Below are 19,151 nucleotides of genomic sequence, written 5' to 3' on the forward strand. Positions count from 1 at the left end.
TCTTTCTTTCCTTTGCTTTGCTTTTTTTCTCTATTCTTTTCTTTCTTCCTCTTCCTCTTCTTCTTAATTAAATAGGACCTTGGGTAGCTCAAACTTATTTTGTGGTAGACCCTGGCCTTGAACTCTTGCTCCTTCTTACTTATGCTCCCAAAGTGCCAGGATTATATGTGTGGCTTTAAGTCTTTTTGTAAAGATTTTAAATATGTGTGTCTATGTGTAGTTATGCGCATGTGTGTGTAGATGGCTATGGAAGCCAGAGGTGCTAGATCCCTCTAGAGCTGGATATTGTGTTTGTGAGTCGCCTCATGTGGTGCTGAGAACTGAACTCAGGTCCTTCACAAGAGCAGTATGTGCTCTTAATCACTTAGCCATCTGTCTAGCCCTCCCCGCATTGAGACAGTCTAAAGGGCCATGAGCGGGAAAGATGCTATTGGCTAAGGATGAAGCTAGCATGTCCAGTTGACAGTTCAAGAGGAGGGGGAGACTTGAGAAGGGTACACAACAGAGGCTTAGCCTCTCCCCTCCACTCAGCCCAAGGGTAGCTGTTTCCCTGTCTTACACTGTGAGCTGTCCCCTCTTCGCTCCAGCGGGTCATTTATTCCCCTGTTGTTTTCCCAGCATCCCTGGGATTTTCCAAGGCAAGGTCTCTCCAGTCCAGGTGCTTTCTGCATCCCTTGCTTGTCCTCTGGTTTTGGGAGGCTGAGGCAGGAAGGTTGCCATGAGTTCAAGACCAATCTGACTTTTTTTTTAATGTTTATTTATTTATTTATTATGTATACAATATTCTGTCTGTGTGTATGCCTGCAGGCCAGAAGAGGGCACCAGACCCCATTACAGATGGTTGTGAGCCACCATGTGGTTGCTGGGAATTGAACTCAGGACCTTTGGAAGAGCAGGCAATGCTCTTAACCTCTGAGCCATCTCTCCAGCCCCCAAGACCAATCTGTCTTAAAACACAAAACAACAAAAAACTTTCCCTCTTCTGATAATTAGTATAATAATAATAGTAGCATTTTACATTCACCAGGTTGATGAAAATCAACACACAACGCTACGTGGAGGAGGACTGGGGGCGCAGAGTCAGGCAAGCAGCGGTACTCTCATTTTGTGGTAGAGCCCAGGGAAGCCACAGGCAGACACACCTATGCCACAGGTACGCTTCCACTTCTTGGGGGTTTTGATAGTTAGTGTTGTCAACTTGACAAAATCTGGAATCGTCTGGGAGATGGACCTGTGGGGAGTTTATCTTTTGTTCACAGAGGTGGGATGACCCAGCCCCAGGGATGGGGTCATTCTCTCTCTGGAATCCCCTGAATCTACAAAGGAGAAAGGAAGCTGAGCAACAGTGTGCATTCATGGCTCCCTACTCCTGATTGTGGGTGCAGGGTGACTGACCAACTGCTTCAAGCTCCTGTCATGGCTTCCCTGACGCGACAGACTGTCCCCTGGAGCTGTGAGGCTCATAAACCCTTTGTGAGTTGCTTTTGTCAGAGTATATTATCCCTGCAACAGAAAGCCATCTCAACAAGGGCCGGAGGAATGACCCTCACTGAAGACAGACCAGGCGGTTCATTCAGCGCTTGCGGACAGGGAGAAACAGTAGTGACTAAAATGATGGCAGCAGAAGAGAGAACTGGTTTATTAATACCCTGCTGGTCAGCTGGTCAAAGACGTGAGACAGGGACCAGGGAGATGGCTCAGCAGGTAAAAGTCCCAGAAGCCACATAAAGGTAGTGGAGAGAACAAACTCCAGAAAGTTGCCATCTAACCTAAACATGCACGTGTGTGCACAAGCAAACGCACACACACACACACCTACCACCACTAAATAATAATAATAGTAGTAATAAAGTTTTTAAAAAGTCAACGAAGCAGGCTATATGTGTCATTATAGGCAATCTCAAAAATATCATGGTAAAAAATGCACAAATGTGTTTATGAATACTTTTTCCATGAATTCAAGACACAGTGTTACCAGGAGGTAGAGGCAGGAAATCAAGAATTCGGAGCTGTTTGCTGCTTGCGGAGATTCCTTCACACAGAACCTCTGTGAGCCCACTTTCCTGAGTTACTTGGGAAAACCTAACTTGTCCTTTTTCTTTTTCCTATGCTTTCCTTTCAGGTATTTGCTGGAAGTCTGAGCATGCTCTCCCTGAGGCTCTGGGTTTTCTCTCTCTCTTTCTCTGAAGCACCTGCAGCCTCATCTGCCCTGTGGCTGCTTATTGACCACCCTGCTGGATGTACCAGCAGAGCTCAAATGCTAGGGATTTCTCTCTTCTTCTCCATCTCCTGTTCCTCCCTGCTGTTGAGATGTACAGCTTCCCTGACCTCTGCATTTTCTCTCAAACTCAAATAAATTTGTCCTTGAGTTTCCTCCCAAATCCATTTCTAAATTCACTTATTTGTGGAACCAAAAATGCAAAGAAAGAACCCTAGTTTCCTTGGTAACATATGGTGCCCAATATGGAACTCCCCATGTGTCAAATAACATGTGACCATGAAGAGACCCTACAGACAATCCTCTGAGAACAGAACAGGTGACCACAGCCAACTAGAGTAGATCATTCTCTATACAAAACAAGAAGACTTTGGCTGTGTTGTGTTTGTTATGTAGTTTGCCTGGTTTTATGATTTTTTAAAAATGCTGGCGGGTCCCAGGCGGCAGTAGGCAGGCAGCAGGCTCTGGGAGCATCCAGTCCCAAGGCAGAGATGGTGGAGGGCCATGTGGCAGTGGTCCCTGGTGGGCTGGTCCCACCTGGTGTGGTTTCCCAGGGGCAAGCAGCTAAGCAGGCAGTGGGTAAAAGGCACAGAGACACATCATACAGAATAGAATTGAATATTTATTACTTAGAGGAAAGAGAGAGTGTGGAGGAAGAAGGAGAAGAGAAGAAAGAGACAGAAAAGGGGGGAAGTAGGGAGGCATGCATGCCAAAAGGGGGACAGTAAGAGATTCAAGAGGGCAGGGGAGCAGGGGTCGCCAGATGTGGGCATGGCTTGCCTCTTAAAGAGACAAAAACCATAACACCTGGGAAATTACAAAGCATAATAATTGAACTGTATATTGTTATGCCCAGATCCACGCAGTCCCCCCTCAAAAGCCAACAAGGAGACCAAGTCCCATATGTAAAAGCAAAGAACCTTTATTTTATATAATACAAACAGGGTCTCTCCATGTGTTCAATGTATTGGAATAACCGGAGAGCCCTGAGCTCAGTTAGAATTGGGTTTTTATTGTAGTAAAGGTCTGGGTGAGGGATTTCTAAGGTTCAAGACCCCTGATTGGCTGACATTTGTCTAGGGGGGTGTCCTGGTGAGTGAGTGCTGGTAGGTGTTCCTATCTACCACAGTTGGGACATTGGTAATTTCCTTTGGAAGATCTGTTCTTGGGTGGTGCTAGGTAATCTCAGTTTGTGCTCCTTCCTGCAACCAGGTATTGCCTCAGGGTAAACTACTGAGACTCAGGCCTCCAGTAAGCTTATTGGGGCTAGGTCCAACACTGGCAGGTGATAGTGGTTGGAAGTTAAGAACTTCCTTTGGATGGTCTGTTCCTATTAAGCTTAAAGTGGTTGGCTGAGTCGTGTGTGTGTGTGTCCCACCAGGAAGGGGCCTCACACTATGAGTCTAGCCAATCCAATAGCTATAAAAGTGCCTAATAGTAGACTCTGATTTCATCGCGTTTGAGTCCTTTGGAGGCCAGAGGAAAAAAAAGAGTCCAATAAGAAAGGCATTGGAAAATACTCTTGTGAGCATATGGAGGGATTTTAGTGGACTTTGATTCAGATTTTTAAAAATTCTTTGTTTTGTTTTTTCCTGGTTCTCGTCCTACCTAATATGTAGTGCTGAGCTTTTGTTAAACTCTTGCTCCAAAACAGACCATCCAAAGGAAATGCCTAGCATTCCGACCGCTGTAGATAGGACCTCCTGCCAGTACACACTCACCAGGACACCCCCCCCACACACAAATGTCCGCCAATCAAGAGTCCTAAATCTCAGAAACCCCTCACCCCCACCCAATTCTAACTGAGCTCGGGGCTCTCTGTTTATTCTAATACGTTGGGCATGTGGAGAGACCGAGTTTGAAAACTTGCATAAAATAAAGGCTCTTTCTTTTTATATACGGGACTACAGCAGCTGATGTCAGCTTTTGGTGGACACATACTCACACATCACACACGCTCCACACGAAAGGTATCATCCCCAGATGATACTGACTTAAAGACCTTTGGCAAGCAGAGTGGGAGTGAGGAAGAGGTTAGCTATGTCTAGATATTGCTATCTCTGTTTAAGACAAAGATCTGCAGCAAGATTCACAAGCCCAACACATTAAGGCTGAGTGGTGGTTCCAAGTCTCATTTTATTATTTTCTGTACATGCAAAATAATTCATAATTAAAAATGCCACTCCACCCTGCTTCTCCTCTCTTGCTTCCTGTGCCCTCTCTGGGCACCCGTGAATCACCTTTTCTTCCTGATAGCTTCACTGCCTCTTCTGCCTTCTCTTTGTTATGCCCAAATTCTCAAAGGCAACAAGGAGACCGAGTCCCGAATGCAAAAGCAAAGAGCCTTTATTTTATGCAAGTTTGCAAATTCGGTCTCTCCACTCAACGCATTGGAATAAATAGAGAGCTCCGAGCTCAGTTAGAGAAGTTATAGTAGTAAAGCTTTCCGAGGTTCAGAACCCCTGATTGGCTGACATTTGTCTAGGGGTGCCCTGGTGAGTGTGTGCTGGCAGGTGATCCTATCTACAGTGGTTGGAACGTTATGCATTTCCTTTGGATGGTCTGTTCTTGGGTGGTGCTTGGGTAATCTCAGTTTGTGGTTCTTCTTGCAACCAGGTATTCAGGGTAAACTACTGAGACTCAGGCCTCTGTTAAATTTATGGATGGCTGAGTCCTACTCTGGCAGGTGATAATGATTGGAAGTAAAGAACTTCCTTTGGGTGATCTGTTCATATTTAGCTTATCATGGCTGCCCCCTACACTCTTCAGCTCTCAGTAGTCAGTATGCCTACTATGTGCTGGCTAAGTGTCCCAGGCTTCTGGCTCAGGAGGGAGCCCTTGTGAGAGGCAACGGTGTATGACCCTGGATACACGGCAAGTTCAGACCTCTGCGCCCTCATCTCTGTGGGCTTGTGGTATGAAACAAGGCAAGTTAATTCACCATTAATTCACTGATATTCAGTTTTAATGTGTTTACCTTCATTCAGGTAAGTCCCCACAGCAATGCAGCCTTGGTGGCTGTTTGTTCATTTGCTGCTGTTTGCTGGGCTATTTCTTTCTACCACCTTAGAGGCCGCTTCCAGTCTCACAAAATTAACTCAGACCTGTTTTGTTACCACGCTGTCCTAATCCACCCCCCTGGTATGCTCATACTCCTCCTTCCTCCTGAATACCCTGTCCCTTTCTCAGATCCCCCTCTTCAAATGTCCCTCACTGTCGCTCAGCCTCTTCCTCCTTAGAATCCTCGCCGCACGCTGTCTCTTTCTCAGGGCACTTGTCTTAAACCACTGAGGTGGGCTTAATTAGCAGAAGGAGACAACATATTTTTTCCAATCATCCCACTCTGAGCCTTTGAACCCAACCTTTCTCTGTGAGCTGTAGGCTTTTGAAGGCAGAGAACTCAGCCCACCTCCCCCCATCCCCACCTCCGAACAAAGCCTGACTCTTGTCAACCGCTTGCAGCCGGGATCAGCTGGTTGGAGGATGGAAGGAGACAAGGCCTGCCCCCCAGCAGGATGTCCACAGCAGGATGTCCAGAAGTCCGCAGTGCTGTTGTTCATTGTCTCTCTGATTGACTGGGGCCAGAGGTAAGTGTCCTGTAGAAGCTGTAGGCTCGAGGCAAAGAAGAATTCACAGGTGAATTCAAGATGTCCAGGGGGAGCGGTAAACATGGGGGAAAAAAAGAGCCAAACAAAATAAAGAAAAAAACCACTATGCAACAGCAAATAGGCTCTGTTCCTATTGTTACCTGGCTTGCTGGCTGCTGCCCACTGACACGGTTCTGTGCCCAGGGGAGAAACAGCTGCTTCTGGAAGAACATAGACCTGGAGACAGACACGATGCCACGCGCTCACCTCCCATCCTCAGAGGGAAAGGACAGCCCTGGGGAGCCAAAGACCTTCCTTCCTTCCTTCGTGCCCCCTACCCCAGTCCTTTTCTGTTCTATTTATCCACTCTCTAGTGAGCCAGACCACTGGGCACTGAAGGCTGAAAAGCATTTCATTGTCCCAGACTGCAAGAGACTGGCTCCCCACAGGAAAGGACAAAGTCCCAGTCTAGTCTGCAGAATTGTATCTGTAAACAAATAGTGGCACATAAGGAGGCAAGAACACAGGTGTCAATGCCAGGAGAAACTCTTGGCAAGGTCAAGCCGGAGCTCCTGCAGTAGCCCAGTTCACAACAGTGGCGCGGGCGTGAACAAAGAGTCTTCGTGGGTTCCTCAGCTCGGGCTAAGGGGCCTTCAGCGATCCATTCCGTCCCCCAGGCAACGCAGGAGTAAAACATTGTCCCACCACACACCTGTCACACTTGGTGACGTACTGTCCCACTGGCACATCCCATAGTCCCATAGGTATGGAGACAAGTCAATGTTGGATTCCTCTTCTTCTTCTTCTTCTTCTTCTTCTTCTTCTTCTTCTTCTTCTTCTTTCCTTCCTTCTCCTCTTTCTCCTCCTCCTTTTTCTTCTTCTATGCTGCCCTGGCTGACCACAATCTCCAGGCTCCAGCGGTCCTCCAACTACACAGCCCTCAGAGAGGAAAATCAGCCTGGTCTTTCCCAGGATGCAAGTGGCTAAGAGTGTTTTTCTGCCTCGCTTGCCCTCATTAAAAACCCTCAGAACACAAATCACAACTTATGGCCAATAATTTGCCTATAATTTACAGGCTTTTAAATGAATAGTGAAGTTGGGTTTAAATGAGATTATTCCTTTCTCAGTTTAAAATCCACTGACACAATTAGTATTTCCCCCATGTCTCCCCTTACTACTTAATTAGCCTACGTGTTTCCAGTTTACATTTTTTTAAGCTTGCCATAGATGTCTAACAAACATGTGATGGTAAAAATATTTCACTTCAGTTACGACTAAAGAGGGCTGGAAAGGACAGAACGGGGAAGAGAAGCAAATTTGCTGGGTCATAATTAGAAACCAGCGGAGAATTCACATCTGTGTATATTATTTCCCCCATGCTGGGAGGAAAAGATGCTTGCAAATTCAGGTCACTGAGTAGCAATTCCAGGGCCTAGAAACGACTGTGTCCTCAGCCACTGCCTTCATAAAACATGCACCTGCCTCATAAGTCAAAAGTAAATGAATACCACGCATAGAAAGAACCAGACAGGGTGTGCGAGCTAGGAGACACTCCCATGGCTTCAAGGTGGGAAGGGGTTGACCAGATAGATGACTTTGAGGGCTCCTTCCAGCTTAAAACAGGTGGTGCCTTTGTCTTCGGAAAGCTCTGCCAATCTTCTTGTGATCAATAAAGGCAGCTGGCGTGCACGCCAACTGTCAATCTTTCAAGTCCTTCTCACTTCAGTTCCGCTGCAGGCTAGAGTGGACAGCTGGTTTAGAGCCGTGAGACAGGTTCCTCCAAGTTCATCTGCTGATTACAGGGAGAGCGGCCAGGCAACAGTGAGAGCAAGACGAAGCTCGAAGCGGAAAAGCCGAAGTGGAAGAAGCTGCATCCTGCATGGTGTAATTGGTTCTGATGGCGTTTTAGCATGGTGGCACAGGACAGTAACTGAACTTGGCAATAACTGAGTCATCAGGGGAAGTTAAATTGTGGCTATGTCACTGGGAGCGGGACATCGAGTCATTTACAAAACACCATTCACCTGACTGCACCTGATTCTGTCTGAACCCTAGAGCTAGGAAGATAGCTGAAGCCTGGCCCCTGCCCTCAAAAGGCTCTGCGGACTTCAATTTCAACCACAAAAGGATGAGGGAGTCAAAGCAGATGATCCCCAAGAGCCCTTCCCAAGAGTTTAGGATGTTTCAGGCATTGGGACTTTCAGCATAAAATAGTAGTTACTTTTACATTACTGTGACCAAAATACTTAGCAGAAACACCTTAAGACTGGAAAGACTGATTTGGTTCATTATTCCAGTAGGATCAGCTATTGTTCATAGGGCAGCAGAGCAAAAACCAGAAAGTGGTCCAAACTAGAGGACAGGCTCTTAACCTTCAGTGGTCTACCCCTGGTGACCAACTACCACTAGTTAGGCCCCACCCCCTAAAGCCTTTACAACTCTCCCCAAATAGTATCACCAGCTGATGAACAACCATTCAAAACATGAGCTTGTGGAGGAGGGTATTCCACTTCAAAACAGAGCACTGAGCCATCTCAGGAGCCTTGCTTTTTCCCCTGATGGCTGGCGCCAAATGTCATCACCTCCACTGTTACAGAGATCTATGACAGGAACAGGTACCCTGTCTTCGGACACAACAGTGTGTAAATGGAGAAGGACAGCAACTTGAAAGCCACTGGTTCAAAGCAGATGGTTTATAATGCCACACAGAGATGACCACGAGCATACTGCCCAGCATCAAGACATCAAGCGAGGGCTGGAGAGATGGCTCAGTGGTTAAGAGCATTGCCTGTTCTTCCAAAGGTCCTGAGTTCAATTCCCAGCAACCACATGGTGGCTCACAACCATCTGTAATGAGGTCTGGTGCCCTCTTCTGGCCTGGAGACATACACGCAAACAGAATATTGTATACATAATAAATAAATATAAAAAAAAAGACATCAAGCGACATAGGCCGGGGATGAACACTCATTGAGCACCTACTGGGTGATCTCCTGGATATTTAATACATACTATCTCATCCACTCCTTACAACCAATCTCCGAGACAAGAAACACCAATGACGCTCAGAGAGGTGGTTTGTACAGGAGTGTATGGCTAGTTCATGGTGGAGGAAGATACGAGTTCAACCCAAGTTCCCAGTTCCCAGATGTTTACACTCTACCACACCACCTTCAAGGCAGATTCCAGTCACTATGGCTCTCAGCCATGTAATCTTTATATAATAAATTACTTTAGTTCCGTTACTTCCTACCTTCTTAGGACCTGCCTGGCTCCTGGGATTATGGTGAGGATCAAAGAAGAAAGCCATGAATGATGACAGTGACATCTATGTGCAGTAAGTTCCACAGACTGCTTCACTCAATTCTCATGACAGTCTGTCACGCTGGAATTACGTCTCCCTGTGTGGAGGAAGAAGTAAGGCGCGGATGAAATAACTTGCTCCAAAGTCATACTCTAGCAAGGGGGAGGAGAGTGCCGTGAAGCCAGGCTTAACTACTCCAGAGCGCCAACGCTTCCCACTGTCCTCTGTCATTTCATTGCTTTCCTCCCTTGGAGTCACAGGACATAGACAGGCGTAGACAGACTAGTCCTGCCTGAGATGTCATCACCATGGGAAGACTGGACGGTCCTGCAGTTGAACTGGGACCACTTTCAGTGTGTATATACTGTTTGTCTTTGTCTAATTGAATAGAAAAAAAAAATCAAAAACGTTTACTGTTAGCTCACCGTGTGCTACTCCAGAGTCAGGTTCTGAGTTCCGGGGACAGCATGTTCCTCTGGGAACTCTTCTCAAAGGCTCAGAGTGTATTGTGAACGTTAAATACATACGTACCAACATTTACTAGTTCACTTACTGATCCCCTTCTCTAGAATCTGCATTTGATTCTAGAGGCTTTGAGGACACAAAGATGAACCAATTAGCTGTGATAACATGCTCAGAGAGAATAGGTGCTCATAGCAGAAGCACCTGACCCCGTGTGCCTGATCGTGGCAATGATCGGAAAAATGCCCACAGGAGGTGATGACTGAGAACCACCACATTTTGTCTGCACCATCTAAGTTTGCATATGTTGTATTCATGCAATAGTAAGAATCCTACTGAGTAGGATTTAATAATTTGTATTAGAGGGCAGAATCTGAAACCCTTTATAATATGTAGATTGCTTCTGAAGACAATAAACTCCAGCTATGATGTTCTGTGGAACATTACTTTAAGAATGGGAAGATGTTACATTTGTTTATGCTGCAGTTGTTTAACAATGTAAAGATGTGTTGCGCCTGCCTAAGGCACCTGATTGGTCTAATAGAAAGCTAAATGGCCAATAGCTAAGCGGTAGAGAGATAGGTGGGGCTGGAGGCAGAGAGAAATAATAGGAGGAAGAGAAGGAGGGAGAAAAAGGAGGAGACATCTGGGGCCAGACAGCAAACACAGAATAGGACACACAAAATGAAACAAATATAAAAAGCTCCAAGGTAAAACATAGATGAAGAGAAATAGGTTAAATTAAGTTATAAGAGTCAATGAGGGGGGGAGGAGGTAGAAATTTTTAATAATAATTTAAAAAAAAAGAGTAAATGAGGGGCTGGAGAGATGGCTTAGTGGTTAAGAGCATTGCCTGCTCTTCCAAAGGTCTTGAGTTCAATTCCCAGCAACCACATGGTGTCTCGCAACCATCTGTAATGAGGCCTGGTGCCTTCTTCTGGCTTGCAGACATATATGCAGACAGAATATTGTATGCATAATAAATAAATAAATATGTAAAAAATAAAAAAGTGTCAGTGAGACAAGCATAAGATAAGGCCAAACATTCATAACTAATAAGAAATCTCCAATTAATGATTGGGAGCTTTTTGGTGGCCCAAAAGGAAGCCTACTACATTTCACCCAATATGAACCCAAATTTCCACATAGGGCCTGAGAAAGCTGAACAAAAAAAAATGATACGGCTCCTTTAAGAGATTTTGTCATACAGCAAGCATTTGAACAGCTGGCACACTAAATAGAAGCAAAAAGCTAAGTAAAACTTAGCCTGTTACATTGCAGGCACCAACTTCCAAGACCTAGGGAGTTGAATGCAGCATCCGGTTAGACCCAGTACCCAGTGGAACACAGCTCTTAGCCAGACTCACAGGGTGTAAAGCTCAGATTTCACGGACCAAATGGGGCAGAGCCAACCACCAGTGCAAAGCTGCTTAGCAGTTTAAGGTTTGACTCAAGTGGTCACAAAAGGCTAGAAACATGCAGTAAGGACAGGTCCAGGTTGGAAACAACAACAACAACAAAACCTTTTAAACAGTGTGCAATGTGCATAGGTGTCAAAGGAAGAAAAACTGGCTATAGACCGTCATAGGAAAAAGTAAGTGCTTAAAAATACAAGAGCTAGTTCCAGGACAGGCTCCAAAACCACAGAGAAACCCTGTCTCGAAAAACCAAAAAAAAAAAAAAAAAAAGGTATTTAAAGAGAGAAGTAATATAAAAGAGAAAAGCCACAAAAAGTAGGAATACACAGGGAAAATGGATCGTGTGTGGTGTTGTGTTGCTTTGAATTGTTTGAATGCTGATAAGTGAATGGCAGCTGCTGAGAGGCATGGGACTGTAAAATGAACTGTTGAATTAAACCAGCCTAGATACTATAGGGATGTCTAAGCTTTAAAATGGAATTCAGAAAATGTATTGCATTAAGGAAGAGGTTATGCTTTTGTTTCCACAGGAAATGAAAGGCTGTGGATTCCTTCAAGATTACTAGAGATGGAAGCGCGGCGAGCGACTAGGCGCGGTGTGTGTGCTACGGCTCCACCACGTTGAAGGTGTCCTTTAAAATCACGCTGACGTGGGATCCGCGGCTATCGTACAAAGTTCTCAGTGGTCCGGAAAGTACACTGTTCCTGGCCGTGTTGAAGTTTGCCGCGGAAGAATTTAAAGTTCCTGCAGCAACAAGTGCAATTATTACTAATGATGGAATAGGAATCCTGCACAGACTGCTGGAAATGTTTTTCTGAAACATGGCTCAGAGCTGCGGATCATTCCTAGAGACCGAGTTGGAAGTTGCTGATGTCCGCTTCTTGGAATCCACACCTTTCAGAATAAATACTGGTGTTTGTTGTTGCTGTGTGGTTAAAATCAGGCATTCACGATACAGTGAAAGCACCAAGAATCAATGAAACAAGGAAAGTTGACTCTTGCCCCTTCTTTTCATTCTGTTCATGGGAAGAGAGAATGCCTTTGAGTGGAGGGTACCAACCACAGGTCCCACAGTGGGTGACTGCTGCCTCGCCAGAAGAGGGCACTTCTGTGACAGATGGACTGTGCTTTTCAAAAACTAACAAAGCCAACAACAACAACCAGGGGATGGGTTCGATTATTCTTTTCAGGAACATTTGGAAAATCAAAATTCACAGTATCGAATGTATTTCCAATTTTAAAATATAAAGGATAACTGACCATAGAGTCATTTGGCTCAACAGCATCTCACCTGCAGGCCCATATTTAGATTTTCAATCATATTGTTTGTGATGAAGTTAGTAGGTGTTTCCATGAACAGTTAAATTTCATACAAAAGCAAAATTAAATTATGGGATCTAAAAAAAAAAGATTACTAGAGATCAGGTTTGATTGGGTGAGACCTTCTGAAAATGTTGGCTACAGACAAAGAAATGAACCAAGAAAAACTTCAAAACAGGTTATGAATATACTGATCCTTCTGTGTGGGAAGAGTTCTGAGACTGGACAACAATGCTGCAACTAGTTTTCCCAGGACTTGACCATTATCTCAACTTTCTCATGGTCCCCTAAAGATGCCATTGTCCTCAGACAACAGGAAGCAATCTAGAGAACACAGCACCCATTCCCAAGAAATGAGGTGGGTAGTTTTTGGTCATTCAGTGGGTTATGGATGTTTGTCATCATTTAGGGGGGAATATAGGAATGTAGGATAAAAAAGATGCTATTAACCTCAAATATTTTACATTGGTATGGATTTTGGTATACTGATAGAAACTTAAAATTATTTTTGTTATATTGTATGTATGTTTCTACTCTTATTTGGAGTATTGTGCTTATGTAGCTCATTTAAAATGTAATGTACAGGGAGCTGGAGAGATGAATCAGCAGGTAAGAGCATTAGCTGTTTTTCCAGAGGTTCTGGGTTCAATTCCCAGCCACCATCTATAATGGGATCTGATACCCTCTTCTGTTGTGCAGACATACATGCAGACAGAGCACTCATGCCAAAAAAAAAATGTAATGTATAATTTTAAAATGCAGGTTAGTAAGTACTCATCTATAATAATCAAACTTGTAGTCATATTAGGTATGTTTTCAAGAATGAACAGATATATTTTAGAAAGATTGCTATGGAATATTAGTTTAAGATGTGTTACATTTGTTTATTCTATGGAACATTTAATTAATGATGCAAAGGTATGTTGCATTCTTTTATGTTGCCTTTGTTTGATTGATCTAATAAAGAGTTGAACAGCCAATAGCTTGGCAGGAGAGGGATAGGCAGGGCTGCCAGGCAGAGAGAATAAATAGGAAAGAAGGAATGAGAAAAGGAGAAGGAGAGGAGGAAGTCAGAGGCCAGCCACTCAGTCACATAACCAGCCTCACTAAGAAGTAAAGAAAGGTATATAATAGAGAAAGGTAAAAGTCCGAGGACAAAAGGTAGATAATGTTTAAAATGTTTTGTTAACATAAGGCTTTTCATGACAGTGAGACAGGTCTGCTCCTGGCAGCACCAATCTACTTCAAAAAAGAAAATTGGCATCAAAGGACCTCTATCTGGAGTTTGTTTTCAATATGGCAAAGCTAGCCATTTGGGCAAGAAACAGCCCTTGCCTTGACTGCTGATAGTATGTTGTACAAGACAAGATGGGGCAGTCCTTCAGAATTTCTGCTTCATAGAAAAGTCTGTCAGATATTCTAGGCATGTAGGCCAAAGATGGATGCCCCAATGTTACAGAGGAAACCTGGGTGAGTTTCTAGGCAACCAGATGTCTCTAACATTTCTATAGTTTTGGGAGTGGCTTGCATTGTACTTCCTGTTTACTCAGGTAATATTACATCCTTCTGGGGTCTTTTATGGAGTTGAAGACTTGAAAGTTATAGCTACAGTTTTCCTTAGTTATGATGAAGGTAAATTAAATACAAAACTTTGGATTCACCAATATAGGATAAATAATAGAATATTTTCCTTGAATTTGCCAAATACTTAGATATTATAAATGTAATTCTTACTTGATAACTGTTCTTATTGTATATAGTTTTACTATGTTAAAATTAAAACCCTTTTTTTATTTAGACAAAAGGGGGAAATGTTGTGGAATATTACTTTAACCATGTAAAGGTGTGTTACATTTGTTTATGCTGCATTTGTTTAGTGATGTAAAGATATGTTGTGCTTGCCTAAGGCACCTGATTGGTCTTATAAAAAGCTGAACGGTCAATAACTAGATGGTAGAGGGATAGGAGGGCCTGGTGGGCAAAGAGAATAAATAAGAGAAAGAATCTAGGCTCAGGAGGAAAAGAAGGAAGAGAATGTGGGAGAAAGAGAGGGAGGCGTCAGGGGCTAGACAGTTGCCAGACAGACAGACACAGAGTACAACATACAGAAGAAAGGTAAAAAGCCCCAAGGCAAAATGTAGATGAAGACAAACAGGTTAAACTAAGTTATAAGAGCTAGTGGGACAAGCATAAGATAAGGCTTATAAGATAAGCCGCTTGTAACTAGTAAGAAGTCTCCGTATCATGATTTGAGAGCTGGTTGGTGGCCCAAAAGAAAGCCTATTACAATGATGGGACAGAAAGACACACTGTTGTATTAGGTTTTGTTACTTTGATGAAATACACGAGGCTTCGGTCCATCATAAGCTAGCCTGGCTGCTCTGAGCCCTTGACGAGGCGAGCATCATGCTGGGAGCATGTGATAGAGTAAAGTGCCGTCCTACAGTGGCCTAGGAGAGAGAGGAAGTGGCTAAAAGCCAAACTCTCTCCAAGGACTGACTCCTTGGGGACCAAGACTTCAGCACTTTGCACGGGCATTCAAGATGCAAACTACGTGGGTCAGAGCAGTAGCTCAGTGACTGCTCTTCTAGAGGTTGGTTGTCAAATTCCCAGCATCCACATGGTGGCTCACAACCTCCTGTAAGTTCAATTCCAGGGGATACAACACCCTCCTCTGGTTTCAAGGGCACCAGGCACACAAGTGGTACATAGACAAGCATGCAGGGAAAACAGCCATACACATAAAACAAAACAAGATGTAACAACCATGAAAGAACTGAAGTGACTGGGCAATGTGGAAGAGGAGGAGGCTTCAATGAAGAGCTGGGGCCTAGCAAGGGTTCTTTTATTATTCTAGTACACCTCCTGAGTCCTGCTCAGGGAAGAAAACCCTACAGGGGCATGGCTCTTTTCCTAGTAGCTTAGACATGGTACAACTGTTTTGGTTGGGAGCTAAGGTGAAGATGAGAAGTCACTGGATTGTAGGAAACAGAAACCCAGTCACACTGGGTTGAAGAAAGCCAACAAACCCAAACTAGGAGGCATGTGGGGATTCTGACATTTTATGGGGCCTCTGAGGCAGAATGTGTGTCATCCTCTTCCTGACCCCAGGGATGGATATAAACAGGCTGTGAACACTGATTATGGACAGCCCCTCTTCCCTGCCTGCTTCTCTACAAATGTCCACTTTGGTTCAAGTCTGGCTTTCACCACCTCTCTCTATAAAAGTGCCTCCAAAGAGAAGACATTTAACTGGGGAGAGGGAATGTCCAAAGACTTCCTTGGATCTAACTTCTCTGATCTGTCATTTCTAAAATGCCTAGGAAAGAGAACCTGACTTGTTCCTGCCAGAGCATCATGGCTATGGTCAGGGAGTCAGGGAGTCTAATCTCAGAGAGGCAAATATTCAGAGCAGTAGATGCCAGAGATGCCATGCACTGTTCTGGAGAGCTGGGTGGCTATTGGTAGTCCTGGTGAGCTGGGGCTGGGAGCACTTCCTTTTTCCTTCCTGTCTCACTCTGCTGCCCTTTAGATGATACACTGGCATCTATGTCTCATCCTTCTATGCAGTTATTAAATCCATAAATAATGACAATCTCTGAAGCTCTGCCTCAGGAGTGTAGACCTTAAAGAGGCGGAGAAGGGGGCAGGAGAGATGTCTCCGCAGTTAGAGCACTGGCTGCTCTTTCAGAGAACCCGGATTCCATTCCCAGCACCCACATGGGTGCTCACAACCATCTCTAACTCCAGTTCCAGGGATCCAGCTCCCTCTTATGGATTCTGTGGGCACCAGGCATGTAACTGGTGCACAGATGTACACACAGACAAAACACACATACACACAAAAGAAATTAAAAGGAGAGAGAGAGAGCACTTAGCAGCCTTGGTGGCTGCAGCAGAGATGGTCCTATCCTCTCCCAGGCTGCTGGGAACAAGAGGATCCCAACAAGCTGAACAGGTCTCATCCTCCTGCTGAAATGGTAAGCTTGCCAAGCGCATGCTGCAAAGCAGCTAGACGGGCCAGATAGAAAGCCCAAGAGACCCTAATCTAAAGGCCAGGAAGAACACTAGGGCAGGCTCAGCAGTTCTCAAAAATGAATGTGTTTTAAACGAAGCCAGATAGACAAACAGGGAGCCGTGAGAAGCCTCAGGAACAGGCGCCTGTACAGGGACAGGGATCAAAAAGGGGCCTGCAAAATCTGAAGCTGTGATGGGGCTCTGTTCAGCTCAGAGCGCCATCACGGGGAGGCCGTGACAGCTCATCAATGTCAGCCCTCTATCTTTGCCCTGCCCCTCCCCACCACCTGGTGCTCACGGGCCTCCATTAGCAGGAACTGACGAGCATTCCAACTTCTCTGGCAGGCACCAAGGAGGCAAGCACTTTGAAAACAAACGGGAGAGCTTGACCGGTAAGGCAGGGAGTTCAGGGGCCTGGGGTGGGATGAGAAGGCCCTCCTGACCCCGACTCATGGTGGCAGAGCACCGCTGGACCAGCAGTTGAAAGGACAGTATCTTGAGACTGCAGCCCTTCCCGGATATCGGTGGGGACTATCCTGTGTCCTGGGATACGGGAAGATGTGGAGCTTCTCCGTGGGCTTGCAACCTCGCTCTTCACCACTAGGGTCTTTGCCCTCTGTGCTCTTTTGGTCAGCTACAGAGGTCATGGCCTGTTCCAGCCAAGGGAAGGCCCAGGAGGTCTGGGGGATGGGGGTAAGTAAGGCTTGTTTTGATAGGGTTCAGCTGTCAGACTGTCTCCTTGAGCAACAGGAGTTTAGTTTAATGAATTTGGTCAGTTCACAGAATCTGCCCACACAGTACATCTCACCTTCTGAAAGGCTTCCAAAATAGGCCCAGCCACCGCTCAAGAGACAAAATGAAAAAAAAAGAAAGGGACCAAGTGACAAGGCCCCGGAGGCCTCTGCCCTTTCAGGTAAGTCTAGGCAAGCTTTTCCAAGGAAATTTTAAGACAAATCAACAAAAAGCAGAAGCCAGCTGTTTTTTTTTTTCTTTCCCATTAAGGATTCCGGGCAAAGAAAGATGTCCCAAGTACACACCTGTGTGGGCCAGGAGGCCCCAGTCTGTAGAAAATGGATGTAGTATTAAAGATACAATCCACACAATTGTTCCAGCTGATATTGACACACACCATCTGAGCTATTCTCATTAGGGTCATCAGAAAGCCACGCCTATATCAACAAAACTGCACAGACCCAGCTGCCCCCTCCAGTGGTTTCTTTCCAGGCACACGGTCACACCGCCCGAGAAGGAGACAAGTCCTATACACACACACACACACGCACACACGCACACACACACACACACACACACACACACACACACACGCACACACACGCACACACGCACACACACACGCACGCACGCACACACACACACACACACACACGCAGACAGTTACACAACACAGAGTTCCAGACAGTGCCCTCCTCTGTCTCTCTCACACATAATAGCTGCATGCAGCCTCATAGACCCACACGTCTGTGCACAGGCCGTCTCACACTTCAGACTCATAGCCATGCAGTGAGGCACACGAGCGTATCACACACGCCACAGTACCACACTGCACCTTCCATCCCCTGGTCCTGCGCTCCAGGCCTCCACAGAGAGCTAGCTCCCTCCTCCACAACCCTCCTGCGTGCCCTGCATTGCAGCCAGATGTTCCGTGGGCAGACCCCTCTACGGGCTGACAGGCAGTGATTACTGTTGCCAGCCCCACATTAGGAGAGGATTGAATGGGAGAGAGCCCCCTCCCGCCTCAGGCTCCCCACAATAGCGCCTTTGTGAGGTGCTTCGCTGTCTTCCTTTCCTCTTCCTAACCAACCTACGTCAGGAGCAGCTCTGCCTGAGGAGAGAAGAAAGACAAAAGGAGGATCACAGGCCCTGACTGATCCACCCCATTCTGGGGTGGAGGGAGGGCTGTACTTTGGAGAGAAGGCTGTGTTCCTGTCTCTCCTTCCGCCTGGTAAATAATCCAGAGGGCTGCCTGAGGTAAACCCCCCCATGGAAGCCAGGGCTTCTATCCATCAGCCAGCCTTAAGCCTGTGAGTTGAACGTCGGATGAGGCCTGGGAGAGGGATCTCATGCAGAGACCCGCAGGCCCCCAGAGACACTCCTACAGTCCGCTCTGCCTCCCGGATTGCCCCCCTGCAAACTGGTGCATATAGTTAAGCTATTAGACCAGCAGGGGTTAAGTTTCCAGGACTCCAGGGCAGAGTTTAGTGGCTTCCAGGACTTGGGTAGGAGGGTGGGCAGATGAGGGTGAAGAGGAGAGGATATGTTCCGTAACTGGTGAGACCAACATCTGGGATGGTCACTGCCCCTCCTCCTTGCCCAAACCGCAGACGCTGTGGCAGCAGGAAAATCAGAGCGTTTCAGACCAAGGATTGTGCAACCCAGTCCCGGGAAGAGCCAGTGTTGGAGGTGGGAGTGGGGACTTGGGCTCAGAGACAGAGTCCACTTCAGAGGGGAGACCAGACCGTCTTGTATGCTGCAGGCGGGTTCCTGCTCTAAACTTCAAAGCCAGTAAGATCCACTTTCTGGTTCAAAGTCTACCAAGAGCTGGAATTGGAAGCCAGGGTCCAGCCGTCAGAGGGGCTGTACCACGGGTGGTTCGCTGTGGCTGCTGTGGCGTACAGTGGGCGTGGAGAGGGAGGCATTTTGTCCAACCTTCTAAAGTGCCCCACAGTAAAACGTGTAACTAGAGAAGTTCCCGAGGGAGCGAGGGGAGCCCAGCCAATCCCTAACCGGCAGGAGGCAGAGAATAGCCACAGGGACTCTGATCTGAGAGCAGCCCCCAAACACACACAAGAGAGGAATGGTGGGT

General features: G+C 46.0%; 1 pseudogene; it reads left to right on the top strand.

The window, feature by feature from the left end:
* Positions 1-5,701: 5,701 nt before the first annotated feature.
* On the top strand, positions 5,702-12,123 carry LOC121437813 (annotated as a pseudogene).
* The last annotated feature ends 7,028 nt before the right edge of the window (positions 12,124-19,151 follow it).

Source organism: Microtus oregoni, unplaced genomic scaffold (genome assembly GCF_018167655.1).
Source record: "Microtus oregoni isolate MIOR12 unplaced genomic scaffold, Mior012 000054F_ref0000373, whole genome shotgun sequence".
Taxonomy (NCBI): Eukaryota; Metazoa; Chordata; class Mammalia; order Rodentia; family Cricetidae; genus Microtus; species Microtus oregoni.